General features: G+C 47.6%; 1 long non-coding RNA gene and 2 other non-coding genes across 3 annotated transcripts; all 3 read left to right on the forward strand.

The window, feature by feature from the left end:
- The first annotated feature begins 2706 nt into the window (after positions 1-2706).
- LOC126019200 (small nucleolar RNA SNORA71) lies at positions 2707-2839 on the forward strand. The gene has a single exon (XR_007498944.1). It is a non-coding gene; the product is annotated as a small nucleolar RNA SNORA71 (small nucleolar RNA).
- A 68-nt stretch (positions 2840-2907) lies between these two features.
- LOC126017523 (uncharacterized) lies at positions 2908-7203 on the forward strand. Its single transcript, XR_007498889.1, has 3 exons — positions 2908-2973; positions 6687-6775; positions 6872-7203. It is a non-coding gene; the product is annotated as an uncharacterized LOC126017523 (long non-coding RNA).
- Positions 3749-3881, forward strand: LOC126019201 (small nucleolar RNA SNORA71). The gene has a single exon (XR_007498945.1). It is a non-coding gene; the product is annotated as a small nucleolar RNA SNORA71 (small nucleolar RNA).
- Positions 7204-17476: the final 10273 nt, after the last annotated feature.

Raw genomic sequence — 17476 nt, forward strand, 5'->3', positions numbered from 1 at the left:
AGGGGGCCTTGAAGATCAGTTTGTCAGTCCCTGTTGGGTCCCTGTGCCTGATCGCCTGATCAGATTAACCCACTTAGGAAAGCAATCCAGGCAGTATGTGAGGCCTCTCAGTACACGTGCTCCCCACACAGAGTGAGAGATACTTCTAGGAAGGTCCGCACCAGCCAAGGGAAGGTGTGTACTCTGCACTTCAAGGTCAGGGGCAGAAAGTGAAGAAATGCAGTTTTCCATGAAGGCCAGGCTGGAATGTCATTCTCCCTGAGCAATACTACCCCCATGAGATGGTGAGTCGTCCCACGGGGAAGGGGGGTTTCTGCTGTTCCCCCAAGACACCCCTTGCAGGGACCATAGTTTCTTCATCATTCAGAAAGCAGATCCTCATGCTCCCCTCACTTCTTTAGATTGGAGTTACATGGGTAATGAACCAAATCCCAGCCAGAAGGAAGAAGGCGTCCACTGGCCAGACCAGAAAGGCCCAGCTAGTGTGCACTCTGCCCTGTGTGACCTTGAGGGGACCTGTGTACTCTTGAGAACACCACTTGGGGCACTCATTCTTCTGATGTGTGCTGTGCTTGACTGAATGTGCCTTTGGCTTTGCTATATTTATGCCTGCTCTTCACTGAACTCCCAAGCTCAGGACCACTCCGAGCTTTGTGTCCCCATGCCCACCCCTGGGGGACCACCCCCAGTGGTTCTTGGCCAGCCAGACCAAGACCCAAGGATATGTTTGGGCCTGGAGGGCTGGCCCACCCAGTGTCAAACTGGCTGTTGAGAGTGGTATGTGGTGTTTTGGAGCCAGCCTCCTTGCACACCCCCTAAGTACCCCCTCCCACATTGTCTCCCTGGCCCAACCAATTTCCATTGTGTGGTTTTGTTTTCTGGACTGCTGATTCAGTGTACCAGTGTTTATGGGGCAGAGATAAAATCTGGCTTGGGCTCATTGTTCCTCCCTGTTGATTCTTTTGCAGCCTGGAATAGTCAAGAACCATTTGATTTTTGCCTACCTTTCTGTGGAGCTGCTGTCCTGGAGATGGATGACATCACTTCCAGAATGGCTTTGAGGATGATGCAGTCGCCAGCTTCCCTTCTCTCAGGACTCTCATCCCACTGCCCGATGCCCTCCGCCCTCCACTCTCCACCATGCTGGGGGGTAAGTGTACTGTCTCCAAGCACTTAGAACAGGGTTTTGGTGCTTTCTGGCTGCCCCAGGGGTTTGGGGTACTTATAGTCCAGGGTGAAAGGGATAGTATGTTGTTTCTTGGGGGAGGGGTTGGAGCACTTGCTTCCTAGAGGGGGTGCAGGCTTCCATCAGGCTCTGGTAGAGAGAAGGGGTTGTCCTGCTGGGATGGGAGAGAGGGTTGTAGAGTCGCAGCTGTGGTCTTTGATCTGGGCTTCAGGTTTGGCAGCCCTGCTTTCCTGCCCAGCTTTTTTTGTTTTGGGGCTACAAACCCAGGAGTTACTACTGCTCTGTACTCAGGGATCACCCCTTGGTGGGGGGGGGGGGGGTCCCGGGGACCTTATAGTATGCTGGGATTGAGTCTGGGTCAGCCATGCAAGGCCAGCATCCTATCCACTGTACTGACCTATCCACTGTACTATCTCTCAGATCCCCCTGTCCTACTTTTTTGAGGATGCTCCTCAAAGGAACTGGTGATGACCAGGGCTGCCTCTGCTATTCCTTAAGAATCCTGCCTGCCAGCTGTGTACTCCAACATTTGTTTTTAATTTTTTGGGCCACACCTGGCAGTGCTCAGGTTACTCCTGGCTCTGCACTCGGGCACCACGTGGGGTGCCGGGGATTGAACGTGGGTCAGCCGAGTGCAAGGCAAAGAGCCTTCTCACTGTGCTATCGCTCTTGCCCTAACACTGAGCTGTCTCCTGCCCCAACTGATTGTCCAGGGTGCTCAGGATGTGGGATTGGGCACTGCAGGTACTGGGAAAGTGGTGAGGTTTTCCTGAGCACAGAATTCAGATGGGGTAGACTAGGTGTGTATGGCCATGAGCAGGAGGCTGAGGGTCCCTGAGTGCTTAGATCATTTGGGTTTCCCCCATGTTTCCTATTGATGGACTTGGCTACTGGGTGTGTGGGGTGTGGTGACAATTGTGCCTACCTGCAGGGTTGTCCTGGGGTCCCTGCGGGAGCACCAGGGCTCAATACTTCGTGTGTGAGGAGAGCCAGATTGGGAAGGCATGGGAAATGTCCAGCCCATTTCCTGGAGTGGAAGCTGATTCTCGTACCTGCTCCCCATTCTCCCCGGTGCTGTGATGCTGAGGGACTTGGAGTGTGTTGGCCTGGCCAGTTTGCGGGTCTCCATTAACCCTGAGTCCTCCCTGGTGACCAGCTGCATCCTGTCATGCTCAGTCGCAGGACTACCCACACCAGACTTGAGGATCCCACTTCCGTTTGTGAGAAGCACTGTCCTCAGGTCCTTTTGTTTTGGGACTACACTGGGCAATGCTCGGGGTTACTCCTGAGCTCTACACTAAGGAATCACTCCTGGGGATCAGCTCTGGTTTGGCCATGTGCAAGACAAGCATACTGCCCACTGTACTATTGCTCTAGTCCCTCACAGTCTTTTTAAAATCAACTTTATGTTTTTTATTGTTTAGGGAACAAAGCTCTGATGATGTTCACGTTGGGGTTTTGAGGTAGGTATCTGGCTTCTTCTGGTCAGCCCCTTACTGCTCCCTTGCCGTCCTCTCGGCCCCTGTATTCGAAAGTGATCTCGGGCTGCCTGTGCCCTGGTCATTGATAGTGCAGGGAGAGGAACCACTGAAAGCCTTTCCCCGTGTTTGGGGGGTCTATCCTGTCCCTTCCAAACCCTGGTGCTTTCATACATATTTGTTCCTTGCTACTCCCTGGAAGTGTTCTCTACCCTCCTACTCTGGATTGTGGGTCATATTCATCAGGTTGTCTCTTGTAGGTGGAGGTTTGTGTGCGGCAGTCCAAGAGGCCTCTTTCTGTGGAGCCAGGTAAGGCACTCAGCCCTTCTCCCTGTCCCTGGCATGGGGTGCGTGAGCACAAAAGCCATGTGCAATCTTGGGCTTGGGAGGAGTCGGGAGAAGTGAGATAAGTGGCTTTCTATGTACCCTCAGTTGTGTCCTGCTGTGGGACTGCAGTTGGTTCTGAGGTACCTGGTCCCCGAGTTATGCAGCATACTGAAGAGGAGATAGTGGAAGGCTCCAAGTCTGCCCCTTAGCCTCTTGCTCAGAGCAAAGCTGGACAATTACTAAGCCTTTGTTCTTGAGCCCTCCCTCCCTTCTTTCCTTGTCTTTGGGTTGTTTCCAGTGGTTCTGTGCAACCATATGCTGCAGCCCTTTGCAGCCAGCTCATTCTGTTTTGATTTTTTTGTTTTGTTTTGGTTTTTGGTTTTTGGTTTTTCGGCCATACCCAGCGGTGCTCAGGGGTTACTCCTGGCTATCTGCTCAGAAATAGCTCCTGGCAGGCACGGGGGATCATATGGGACACCGGGATTCGAACCAACCATCTTAGGTCCTGGATCAGCTGCTTGCAAGGCAAACGCCACTGTGCTATCTCTCCGGCCCCTCATTCTGTTTTGAAATGGTGGCATCCTGACCTCTTGCTCTTAGTTTCCCAGCCTCAGACACAGTCTACTTGCCCCTCTGAACTCTGCATCATAGAGGAGGTCTGGTAGGGTCTTGGTGGCCACTAGAAGCTGCTAGGGCTGCATGCTCCTCACTCAGACTGTTCCACAGACCCTGCTTCTTGCTGTCTTCTGTCCTATGCTCCTGTATCCGAAAGTGACCATGGGCTGTCTGTGCCCCAGTCATTGATAGTACAGGGACAGGAATCACAGAAAGCATTTTCCCCGTGTTCAGAGGGTCACCCTATCCCTTTTGAACCCTGAAGCTTTCACATACTTAGTTTTGGGCTGGGCAGGTAGCTCAGTGGTACAGCATTTGATGTGCATGAGGGTGGTGCCTGGATTCAACCCCCAGAACCACGAAGGAAAACTCTGCTCACCTTTTTTTCTTCTCTTGCTTCAGAGCCGGGACCTTTATTAATGCTCTGGTGTTACTAGCTCAGCTGCCACCTTGGGGGACCTCTTTGTCTTGAGGTTAAGGACCCTCCTGTACATTCCTCTGTGAACCTCCCACAGGAATCAGGTCAGATGGCTTTCTTTTTAGTCATGCTGTCAACAATACTCTCAATCATTGTCGGTCATAGACTCTCAATGATACTTCATGCTGTCATTTATTCTCAGTAATACTGTCAATCATTCTCTCAGTCTTACTGTCATACTGTCAGCTATATTATTGTCAGTCACCCATCCATCGTATGCAGTCAGTCATTCTGTCAGTTGTAGGGCATTTGCCTTGCAAGCGGCCAACCTAGGTGGTGTGAATCCCGGCATCTTATATGGTCCCCCGAGCCCGCCAGGAGCAATTTCTGAGCACAGAGCCAGGGGCAACCCCTGAGCACCGCCGGGTGTGGCACAAAAAAACAAAACAAAAGATAGATGTGGGTCTGGTGCTTGTGTCCGGCCCAGTAGTGGGGGACTGGTACCAGGGATGGGACCCAGAGAATGTGCTCCAGTGTGTGGGGCTATCACCCTGGCTCCTTTTTTATTCCTTTTTTGTTTTGTTTTTTGTTTGTTTGTTTTGTTTTTTTGGGTCACACATGGCAGTGCTCAGAGGTTACTCCTGGCTCTGAGCTCAGAAATTGCTCCTGGCAGACTCAGGGAACCATATGGGATGCTGGAATTCGAACCACTGTCTTTTTGCATGCAAGGCAAATGCCTACCTCCATGCTATCCCTCTGGCCCTCTTTTTTATTCTTGCTTGAATATGGTACTGCGGTAATGAAAGAACAGCAGAGAAAATGGAGGGACAGAAGCGTCAGGTAGAGAGGTATTGGGGGCTTCTGTCCATTCTGAAGCATCTGTCATGTTGTAGGACTGTCCCAGTTTTGATGAGGGTGAGAAGCCCCAACTTGGCACCCTGCAGGAAGCTCTCCGAAGCCGGTGGGTCTTTTGTTTTGGGGGCCACAGCTAGTAGTGCTCCGGGAGCCATGGGGTGTTGTCTCCCCTGCCCATGGTCTGTGCTGTAGGTATTTTTGGTTTTTGGGTCACACCTATAGTGCTCAGGGGTTACTCCTGGCTCTGCACTCAGAAATTGCTCTTGGCAGGCTCAAGGGACCGTATGGGATGCCAGGAATTGAACCAGGGTCCCTTCACGGTTGGCCACATGCAAGGCAAATACCCTACCACTGTGTTATTGCTCTAGTCCCAGTACTGTAGGTTTTCTTTACAGAGGGTGAGAAGCCTGTATTTGTGTCCTGGGATGCTGTCCTGGGTCCTGGCTGTGACATCCCTCCACAGGTCAGAGGGGTGACCAATCTGTTCTGTGCTTCACTTCAGCCTGGCCTATGGAGGCAAAAGCCCTAGGCCGCCGTCTTCACTGTAGACCCAAGAGTTGCAGTGCAGCCTCCAAGGCTTGTATTCTTCCCAATGACAGGTGGGAGGAACAGAGGCCCTTTCAGCCTCTAAAGCCTCATCCATGTTCCTGAATCCTCTTCTGCCCGTGTTCAGACTCCTTTGCTTTTTATTTATTTATGGCCACACCCGGCAGTGCTCAGGGGTTACTCCTGGGTCTGTGCTCAGAAGCCGCTCCTGGCAGGCTCGGGGGACCATATGGGATGCGGAGAATCAAACTCGGATCTGACCCAAGTTGGCCGCATGCAAGGCAAACATCCTACTGCTATGCTATCACTCTGGCCCCTGGCCCCTTCACTTTTATGGGGATATATGAGAAAGTAGTGAGACACCTGCACAGGAACTTAGCAGCTATCAAAGAATCCTGAGGTCTTCCTGGTCTTTCACTTCTGCCCTCTGCCCCTTGTGCATCAGGCTGGTCCAGTCTAAAGCCATGGGCCTGGCCGTCCTTGTTCAGCTGATGGTTGATTTGGGAAGATCGCTTCTTCGCATTCCCCACACCACAAACTGAACCCTGTGAGTTTCTTGTGGATTGAGTGTCGTGTCCTCAAGCAAACGTTTATGGTGCTGCCTCTCTCACCCTTCAGGTAGGGTTGACCATCTTGAGCACCAGTGTGTCTCTAGAGGTTCATCTTCACTTGCCTTCCTGCCTGCACAAGTGGCATCTTCATCAACCAGACTGATGATGCAGCTGAGCCCCAGGCAGGCCAGGGCACCCCTTCAGGGGCCCCTATATGTTAGGCCCTAGTGTGGAAGATTCGTGGGTGTGAGGACTCCTGAGGGTTTCTGTGACCATCTGTGTCCTCTGGCCTGGCCACATGATTATTGGAGAAAATTTATTGTGAAGTCTGAACTCCACAGTGGACTTTTGTGAAAACAGTTAGGGAAAGGGTATGAATTGTCACAGCTGTGTGCAAAGCCAAGGATATAAAATTGAGGGCCCGGAGAGATAGCACAGCGGCGTTTGCCTTGCAAGCAGCCGATCCAGGACCAAAGGTGGTTGGTTCGAATCCCGGTGTCCCATATGGTCCCCCGTGCCTGCCAGGAGCTATTTCTGAGCAGACAGCCAGGAGTAACCCCTGAGCATCGCCGGGTGTGGCCCAAAAAACAAAACAAAAAAAATTGAAAACTCAGTGAATAGCTGCAAGAACTAAGGCTCCTTGAGGAGGGAAGAGTGCTGGAAGAGATTTTTCATCCCAACCATCTAAATCCTGCCTGCTTGGCTCCTAGGTCTACCATACTCGGACCTAGTGTGGAAGAAGTCACATGGCCTGAATGGCTAACTTGTGATGAGCCAGGAACTGAGATTCCTCCCCAAGGTGAGTGGCTGCCAAGGGTCAGGAATCCATTACAAGGGGGTGAACTGGTGTGTTCATGCCGAGGGAGTTCCAACCGCCAACTGTTCTTGTTTGCAGACCCTCGGCCTCATGGGATGGAAAATGGAGAGTGACGTCATCTCTGAAGGAATCATCGGCTCCCTCCCCACTGCCTGCTCCCAGCTTCTGGGGAGGTCAGTGTGGGGACTGACTCAGACTGCAGCCCCAGCACTTTGGCAACTCTTCCCATAGAGCACCTTACAGAGAAGGCCTTATGGTTCCCCTCTGCCTGTGCTCGAGATGACTGGCTAAGAGCTTTGCTCTTGGTTCCCAGTCAGCTGTTCCAACTGCTCATCCCTTTCCTCAGTAGCCACTGAACCAATAAAAGAAAATTCTTCCCTGGGCTACACCTGATGGTGTTCAGGTTACTCTTGGCTCTGTATTCAGGAATCATTCCTTGTGGTACTTGGTTGACCATAGGAGTTGCCAGGGATAGAAATTAGGTCAGCCGCTTGCAAGACAAATGCCTTAACCACTGTACCATCACTCCAGACCCTGAGCCAATAAACTTTACAAGCTCTTGCATTGTCTCCTGAATTCACTAACAAGCAGTGTCCTCTGCAGTGTTGTCTGCCACTGAATCACAGGCTGGTGTGTTTCCCTCTTTTTGAGCCTTACCCAGTCATCTGATTCCTGCAGCAGGCATACTGACATTTGGCGGAGGGAGAGTGTCAGGACAAGGACTCAGATTTAGGTCCTGTAAAGGTGGGGGATGACAGGGTCAAAAGGACCAAGACACGACTGATGTCAAGCAGGTGGGGACCAAAGATTCTGAGGTTTCCCAGGATGTGCAGGGCTTTATGCTACGTAAAGCAAATGTACCAGATAAAAACATGAGTTGATCAGCTACTCAGTTGGGCTATAAAATAGTACATTAGGTGAAGGGGTGCCTGAGGCAACAGAGTGAACGGGGGAATAGTTGCTGCTGGGCCCGTGTCCCCAGTAAGGCTTTGGGGGAACCAAGCTTTGATGCACCAAAGGTGTGTGAACATCAGATGTGGGATCTTTTTGTCACCTGGCCCAGATGTGCATCTTGAGGCCAGGCTAGTTGCCTGGGGGTCAGTGCTCTCTTCTGCTTTTGAAATGAAGCCACCTGGATTGAGCTGAACAGGATTCGGGCCCTGAGCTAACCTTGGATGACCATTTCAGCAAGAACTACCAGGCATTTGTGTTGTCAGGATGGGACTATGGGTCTCACATGACAGCTTGACTCTATACTCCTTCAGCTACCACCCTGTTGGGAACTCTTAATTCTTCATTTTCTAGTCTACTGCTTAGGAAAATCATGGCACTGATGCTGGGGATCAAACCTAGATGTAAAGCTGTGCCCCAGCTCTCGGGAGCTGACTGATTGCACAAGCCCTTTTTCTACCTTGCCCCATGATCATCTTGACAATGTGGTGATGTCGCTGTTGGGTTGCTGGTGGCAAGAGAAGAAAAACGGTTCTCTTGGGAGCTGTGGCTCAGTGCTGCCAGGTTATGAGGGAAGGATCCTGGCTAGAGCTTGCCATGTCTCACAGAGACTAGCTTGCTCTTCTGGTGCTGTGGAGGGGGCCCCTTCTAGAACCTGGTTTAGGGACCACTTGTCTGCTGAGGTTGTGGAGGTGTGAGCCCCTAGTCTGGCAGCAGCATGGAAGTGTGTGAGATCACTGGCTAGGAGTCTAGACATGGGTCTAGTATAGTAGGTGAAGAGTTAATTATCTGCCTTCAATCTTGATTTGGAAAATGACTTATTTATGTATTTAAAGGGGTATGCAAAGATTAAGCAGATGGGCATGACAAAGTGCCCAATTGGGGCCGGAGTGATAGCACCAGTGGGTAGGGCTATCACTTGCATGTGGCAGACCTCGGTTTGATCTATGGCATCCATAGACAGACTCCTGAGCACTGTGGAATATTCCCTCTCCTCCCCCCAAAGAAAAAGAAAGCCCAGTAAAGAATAGCTGTTACCACTGTTCACCTAGGATTCCCTACACCATGAGATTGATAATATCCTGGGGCCAGAGTAATTGTACAGTGGTAAAGCATTCACCTTGTGCCTGGACAACCTGCGTTTGATCCCCAATAAATTATGTGGTCCCCTGAGCACTGCCAGGACTGATTCCTGAGCTCGGAGCCAGGAGTAAACTGAGCATTACTGAGAGTGATGCCCATTGCTAAAATGAAAAAGATGGATCAGACATACCCCCTCCTAGGGGCTTTGGGAAGGATAGCTCCCAAAGTAAAGTTTCCAGGAAAAGCAACAAAGTGCAGAACACAAGGATAAATAAATAGGTGCTTAGAAAAAATCCTGAAGTAGGATTTCCTAAAGCATATAAAAAGCAATTACAATGGGGCCGGCGAGGTGGCACTAGAGGTAAGGTGTCTGCCTTGCAAGCGCTAGCCAAGGAAAGACCGCGGTTCGATCCCCCGGCGTCCCATATGGTCCCCCCAAGCCAGGGGCAGTTTCTGAGCGCTTAGCAGGAGTAACCCCTGAGCATCAAACGGGTGTGGCCCAAAAAACAAAACAACAAAAACAATTACAAGGGGCTGGAGTGGTGGCGCAAGCAGCACACAAGGCTAACCTAGGATGGACCGTGGTTCGATCCCCCAGCATCCCATATGGTCCCCCAAGCCAGGAGAAATTTCTGAGCGTATAGCCAGGAGTAACCCGTGAGTGTCACTGGATGTGACCCAAAAACAAAAAAGCACTTACAGATACTGATTACAAAACAAGTCTCGGGACAGGAGAGATAGCATGGAGGTAAGGTGTTTGCCTTTCATGCAGAAGGTCGGTGGTTCGAATTCCAGCATTCCATATGGGTCCCCTGAGCCTGCCAGGAGTGATTTCTGAGCATAGAGCCAGGAGTAACCCCTGAGTGCTGCCGGGTGTGACCCAAAAAACAAATCTCATGTTAGAGAATCAAAGTCCTACATTTAAAATAAAAGATCTGGGTAGGGGCCGGAGAGATAGCATGGAGGTAAGGTGTTTGCCTTGCATGCAAAAGGACAGTGGTTGGAATCCCGGCATCCCATATGGTCCCCCGAGCCTGCCAGGAGCGATTTCTGAGTGTAGAGCCAGGAGCAGCCCCTGAGCGCTGCTGGGTATGACCCCAAAACAAAACAAAAAAACAAAAACAAAAAAAGATTTGGGTAGTAGTATACTTGGAGAAAATGTCTGGGAAATTTAAAGTCTATTTTGAAATTACTAGTCAAAAATGGGCCAGACAGAGTATAGAGTTAAGACACTTGCCTTGTATGCTGCTAACCCCTGTTCAATCCCCAGCTCTGTAGATGGGTCCATGAAGCATCTACAGGAGTCATTCCTGAGCACGGCTGGAAGTAACACTTAAGAAGTGCCAGGTATGGTACCCCCGCACCCAAAAAAAAAATCTTGTCAAAGGCAATACCATTAATGGGACTTAACTACTTATAACTAAAGGCTAAGCTTTCTTGACAAATGGTAATTGGGTGATAGCTGTGGAAGACACAGTAGTAGTGAGTGGTACTAGAATTTTGGGGTAACGTGTTCTAGATCCATTTAGCAAGATGTGAAGTCTTGCTAAATGGATCTAGAACAATAGTTCTTTTCTATATGCCAAACATGATTGTAACTAAGAGCCTAAAGGAATTTAAATCTTCATGCTTCTACTAGAAGAAAGGATGAAATTTAATCTGAGTAAAGCAAGAGAAAATAGAGTAAGAAAAATTGGCTGAAACTGAAAGGGCATAAAACAAGACCAGTCTGGTTAAAAGTTGGTTTTTTAAAGACATGAAATGTAGAAGATGAAACATGAGAATTTTTAGAATGTCAGGACATGGGACAGATAGCAGGATTAAGACTAGATTATGAATAGATTACTGTCCTATACTCAGTAATGGATTTCTGTTCTATGCACAGCCCTGTCTGGACTCAGTGCTAAAGCACTTCTCTTGTGGTAAAGCACTATGAAAAATGCATGCAATGACATGAATTATCTTTTGGTATAGGAATTTGAACTTTGACAAATTGAACAACTTTCTAGAAAACAAGAATGCCTCAGGGAATGGGAAACTCAGAGATGGAAAAGGAGTAATGTAATACAGACAGACTCACTGATAGAGTTGAGCAGTCTGACTAAACCTGTGGTAACATCAACTGTCATAAAATAGTTTTCCGGCAGAAAACCGTATCCAAATTGAACAAAGGAGATCTAGACCGTTCCTCCTGCTGCGGGGACAAGCGCAGACAATACTGTCCCTGGGGAAAAGAGGAATAGGGTCTTGATGCTTTGGTGTTAAAATGATGTCTGTGATCAGTCCCAGTTCCCTAGGAACTGTGGGTTTCTGAATGCAACCACTGGTTCCACAGCGCCACCCAGTGTAATAGGAGCAGAAGAGACAGTTATAGGTACAAAATGTTTTTTCTGAAGGTCACTTTCAAGAATGACCAGAGCAGTGGCACAAGCGGTAGGCATTTGCCTTGCACATGCTAACCTAGAACGGACTGCGGTTTGATCCCCCGGCATCCTATATGGTTCCCCAAGCCAGGAGAGATTTTTGAGCACATAGCTAGGAGTAACCCCTGAGCATCACCAGGTGTGGCTCCAAAACAACAATAACAAAAAAAAAAAAAAAATGACCTGGTTATGAGAATATGAGTAGTGAAGAAACTGGTAAACCAATCCCACTAGGTCTGTATCATAAGGAGAGCAATATTAATGAATTGCCAGTGATAGGAATTGAACTGGAGAGTTTACTGTAGATGCTTATGCACAGTTTTTGTCTATTTTTTCTTTTTACCATTATAATGTATGCTTTTAGTCTAGAAGGTACATTACTAAATCCAAGCCAGAGAGATAGCTCAAAGGGCTGAATGCATACTTCACATGTAGAAAGTTCAGGTTTGATCCTCAGCACCAAATGATCCCCTAGCATTGCTGTGGGTGGCCCCTGTGCACTTGGTCAGGAGTAGCTCCTGAGTATCACTGAATGTGACCCCCCCCCCCAAAAAAAAAAACAACAAATTTACACATGAAATGCTAAAAACCCAGTCCTATCTTCATCTCTTTTAAGGCAAACAGTGATATCTGGAAATCTCAAAAGATAAATTTAGGGATTATTGTTTGAAGGAAACCCAATAAGAGTTTAGGCATAAATGATATTTTAACCATTTTTGCTCTTCTGAATTTGGGAAAGGAAAGAGACAAAAGCGCTGGAGTGACAGCACAGCAAATAGGGAGCTTGCCAGCATCCCATATGGTCTCCTGAACCCACTAGGAGTGATTCCTGAGTGTAGAGCCAGGTAATCCCTGAGCATTGTCAGGTATGGTCCAAAAACAAAACTAAACAAAACAAAACCCAAAAAACAAAAACCAACCCCCCCCCCAAAAGGAAAGAGACAAAAGAAATTTTCACATTCTATTTATTTTGTCTTTTGGCCCATACCTGGCCATGCTCAGGGCTCACTCCTGGCTTTGTGCTCAGGAAGTACTCTTGACAGGTCTTGGGGGGCCACATGGGGTACAGGGGTTCAAACTTGGGTAGCCATATGCAAGGCAAGTGCCCTTCTCATTGTACTATTTCTGCAACCCTTCATTTTTTTTTTTTTTTTGGTTTTTGGTTTTTGTTTTTGGGTCACACCCGGCAGTACTCAGAGGTTACTCCTGGCTCTATGTTCAGAAATCGCTCCTAGCAGGCACAGGGATCCCGGGATTCGAACCACCATCCTTCTGCATGCAAGGCAAATGCCCTACCTCCATGCTATGTTTCCGGCCCCGCCAACCCTTCACTTGAAATGAAAGATTATAGCTAACTTAAAAGAAAACAACAAAAAAAGACATTTTACTTAAAAAAAAAAAAAAAAAAAAAAAAAAAACCGGAGCCGAGGGTTGGTCTTATGCCAGAAAACTTCAGGGGAAGGTCTCTTTGTATTTAGGCCCAGGCTTTTCCTTTCTGTGTCCCCATATTTTGCTCTGCCTATGCAAACAACAGTTGCCACTCTAACACCATTTTGCTGTGCTCCTTTAATTCTAATCCAATGGTCTTCAAACTACGGCCTGCAGACCACATATTGTATGTATTCCCATTTTGTTTCTTCACTTCTAAATAAGATATATGCAGTGTGCATAGAAATTTGTTCATAATTTTTGTTTTTACTATAATCTGGCCCTCCAACAGTCTGAAGGACAGTGAACTGGCCCCCTGTTTAAAAAGTTTGAGGACCCCTGCAAAACTTAAACTTTTGAGGTTAACTTAAACTAATATGTATGTGCATGGAACTGTAAAAAAAAAATACTATGCCTTCAATGTTAAAGGAGTTAAATAAATTTGTGGCTTTAGATTGCTTTGTTTGCTAAGAGATGTTATAATGTACTACAATCTGGGGACTTGAGGGACAAAGTAATTGGGCATGGGTTTTGTTTTATTTTTCTTAATGTTCTTTGGCTGAAAGTTCAAAATTAAGGTGTCAGCAAGGGGATTTCTTTTGAGAATTCTGTTTATGGGTGATTGTCTTCCCACCTTGTCCTCTTTCTTTGCATCTTTGTTCTCATAATAAAAATGATTAATAAAAAAAGAAAAATAGTAAAATGAAGGACTAGAAAAAAAAATCACTTTCTTCTTGCTGCAATGATGGGGGTAACACTCTTGGCTGTGATACTGGGGATCCCAATGGCAGTGCAGCTGGGACCACACAGCATTGAAATGGTGCTGGGATAAGACCTGGGGCCTCATACCTGCAAGGCCCATTGAGACACACACAAATGCAAAGCTGTGCAAACATGATAAAATGAAAGCTCTTTAATTTCAAAAGATACCTTATCAACATACTAAATAAAGCCATGTAAGCATATTGAATTATCATGATAATAAGGGACTAATTCCCTTAATTATACTAACTGTGGTATATGTACATATATATGTGTGTGTGTATGTCTCTAATTACACCAAAAAGACAATCAATTTTGTTAATTACTTTCATTAACAAAACAAATACCTCTTTTTCTCTAGGCATGGATAGATAAGAACTCATTTTTCTTCATTAATATACCTTTAGTATTATTTTAAGATGGCAAAAATAAGAACACCACCTAAAGTGATTTGCATATCCATTTAATTTCTAGACATTTTATTTATTTATTTATTTATTTATTTATTTATTTATTTATTTATTTATTGTTTTTGGGTCACACCCGGCATCACTCAGGAATTACACCTGGCTCTGAGCTCAGAAATCACCCCTGGCAGACTTGGGGGACCATGTGGGATGTCAGGATTTGAACCACTGTCCTTCTGCATGCAAGGCAAATACTCTACCTCCAAGCTCTCTCTCCGGCCCCAATTTCTGACATTTTAATAAGTGTATAAGAAGAATGATAAATTGGGGGTCAGAGCAATAGCACTGTTGGTAGGTCATTTTCCTTGTATGCGGCCGACCTGGGGTCAATCCCTGGCATCCCAATATAGTCTCCTGAGCACTGCCAGGAGTGATTCCTGATTCATAGTCAGAAATAACTCCTGAGCATTGTCAGGTGTCCAAAAAATAGAAAAGAAAAAAAAAGGATACATTAAAATGAGGCTTATGGGGCCAGAGTGATAACACAGCAGTTAAAGCTTTTGCCTGGCATACAGCTGACCTGGGTATGGTCCCTGGCATCCCATATGGTCCCCTGAGCACTGCTAGGAGTGATTCCTGAATGCAGAGGCAGGAGTAACTCCTGAGCACTGCCAGGTGTGGCCCCAAGAACAAATAAAATAAAATGAGGCTTAGTGATGGACATTTAATTTTTTTTTTTTGGGAGGGGCTCCCATGCAGTGCTCCAGAGTCCCACTGGGGACTCTTGGCCAACTGAGCTAGTGTTAAATGCTGGGGTCTGAGGGCACAGTGCTTCTGGGGCCCTGCAGTACTGGAATCACCTGGGCCATCCTGGCTCACATTTCCAGGGCTGCACCTGACCATGCCCGTGACCATGCTTGGAGAATATGTGGTGCCAGGAATCAAATTGTACCTTCTTCAGGTCTTATTTAAAATATAAATGTGGGGCCGGAGAGATAGCACAGTGGTAGGGTGTTTGCCTTGCAAGTGGCCAACCCAGGACCAACAGTGGTTCAAATCCCGGCATCCCATAGGGTCCCCCCATGCCTGCCAGGAGCAATTCCTGAGCACAGAGCGAGAAGTAACCCCTGAGAACCATTGGGTGTGGCCCAAAAACCAATATATATATTATATAATATATTGTATAATTTATATATATTAGATGTATAAAATTATAATATTTATATAATACAATATATAAATGTATTTATATACATATATATGTATTTTTAAAGTTTGGGACCATACCCATTGGGCTTGAGGCTTACTCTTGACTCTGCCCAAGGATCACTCCTGGTGGTTTGGGAAACCATATGTGCTGCTGGGGCTCAAGCCCAGGGCAGGGGCTTTATCTGTTGTATTATCTCTGACCTCTCTCAACACTGAGTGTCAGAGGAAATATGGAAAGTCTATGCCCTATTTATTTTTGCTTTGGACCAACATCCTGCCTGTGATTGGGGCTTACCCCTTGCTCTGTGCTCAGGGATCACACCTGGCATGGCTCAGGGGACCAGATGTAACACTGGGATTTTAACGGGGTCCATTACATACAAGGCCTAACTTCTTTAGCCCCATCTCTTTGGTCCATGTGCCCAAATGTCTTTTAAGGGTGACACCATTAAAAAATGTCCATCTGAGTCCCCTGTTGAAGAAAGAGAAATAGGAATCAAGTAGATAGAAAAATGTCAGTTGTATTACACACTGGGGTGAGATGGAGGAGGCAGATCAGACCTGCACCCAGCATGGGGAGGCCTGAAGACTGTGCCTATCCTCCTTAGGAACAGGGAGTGCCCAGGACACACCAGACACACTCCTCTCATTCCTGCTCTGATGTGACAATGGGAATCGCACCTACATTTGGTCACGATGCTTACACATCTGGTGTGGGGCTCGCTGGGGCTCTGCCTCCTCAGGATTGTGGTGCCTGCTGTGGTGCTCACTGGACCTCATGCTCCTGGTCATAGTGTTCTCCTGTTCATTTTTTTTTTTAATGCTCATAGGGATTCACCCTTTTGTTGTGGTTCTCTCCCATACCTGGTGTGGCTAAAAAGCTGTCACAGCAGTGAAGATCAGATGTTAGTACTGTTGGGAATGTGCTTGGTGTTTGTGGGCAAAATGGAGCATGCAACTCAAGGTCTCCTGCTTGCAAGCAGGCACTATATCCACTGAGCCATGACAGACCTGTCCAGTGTCAGTTTGCTCAGCTGCATGAGGAGGGGGACATGATGAGCTTGCTCCTGCAGGCTCACCATCTTTCAAACTGGTCCCAGGACAGACCAGAGAGGTAGCCCCAGGACCACTGGAGCTTTTCCACAAGGATAGGGGCTGGAGAAAGAGGCTTTTTCTTTTTCCCAGCTGAGGAGGCCTGGGCTGGACATAGGAGCTCAGGGAGGCAGAGAAGGTCTTCTGCTCCTGAGGAGATGCTCAACTCTATGTGTTGATCCTCCATTAAAACCACCTCCTGCCCAGAGGTGACAGATGGGTACATATGTGATCAGGGGCCAAAGAACAAAGCCAGGACCACACACTTTCCAGAGTGGGTGTGGGCATAGACAAGGATTGTGGAAGTGTGTGTATGGATCAGCAGAGGATAGATGAGGCTGCAGACACACAGGGGCCCCCTGCATGTGTCAAGGGGACATGTGTCAAGGGGACACTCCCACAATGATGATATGTTTCCTGTGGAAATTAGGGGAGTTGTGGAGATGAGGAGATAGTCTGATTTAGCTCAGTTAAGGAATGAGACATTTCCCACCCTCCTTCTGTGGAAGAGGTGCTGGCCTGGTCACAGAGACAGGACTCAAGGGGCTGAACACAGGCTATGTATGTAGGAGTCCCAGGTTCAATTGCTGGTCTCCTGAGCACTGTCAGGGGTCCCTCATGGCCCTGAGGACTATTAAGCCTGAGCAGCATTGTCTCACTAGATTTAATCTTTGGGTCTTCTGCTACTATTGGCTGAGAACCACTAAGAATGACCCCAGGCCCGAGCACTGCTTGGAGTGCAAGCCCAAGTCAGCCCTTCCCCCCTGAGTCATCCCCACCTCTCCCACCAAACAGTAAACTAGTGCTGAGATATGTGCCTAAGGTCTTCAATACTTTCTATGAAAGGAAGTATCTATGAGGTCAACATCTCGTTTTGTTTAATTTTGGGCCATACCCAGGAAAATTGTGTTTGGGAGCTACTCTTAATTATGTGCTGGAGGTTGTTCTCAATAGTGTTTGGGGGGACCATGCAATGTTCCAGCCAATTTAGCTATGGATGGACCTGACCTTAGGCGTTATTTTTTTTTTTTCACTATCCTGAGAACCACTGGGACATCTTTGCAACATTCTCCCTAAATCATTTCCTAAATTGCTTCCTTTGGGAGCACAATGAATGGATCTCAGAGGGATACACCCCATCTCAATGCCCAGTGGTCATTCCTGGGAGTCCTTAAAGGGCTGCACATGCAAAGCCTGTGCTTCACCTTCTGCTCCCTCTCTCTTCTCATGTTTTGGGCTATGGCTCAAAGACACAAGCATATACCATTTAGCTTGTTTATTCTATCGACCTGTTGGATTCTTCTCTCAGAAGACACTGCTGGATCAAC

Source organism: Suncus etruscus, chromosome 9 (assembly GCF_024139225.1).
Source record: "Suncus etruscus isolate mSunEtr1 chromosome 9, mSunEtr1.pri.cur, whole genome shotgun sequence".
Classification (NCBI taxonomy): Eukaryota; Metazoa; Chordata; class Mammalia; order Eulipotyphla; family Soricidae; genus Suncus; species Suncus etruscus.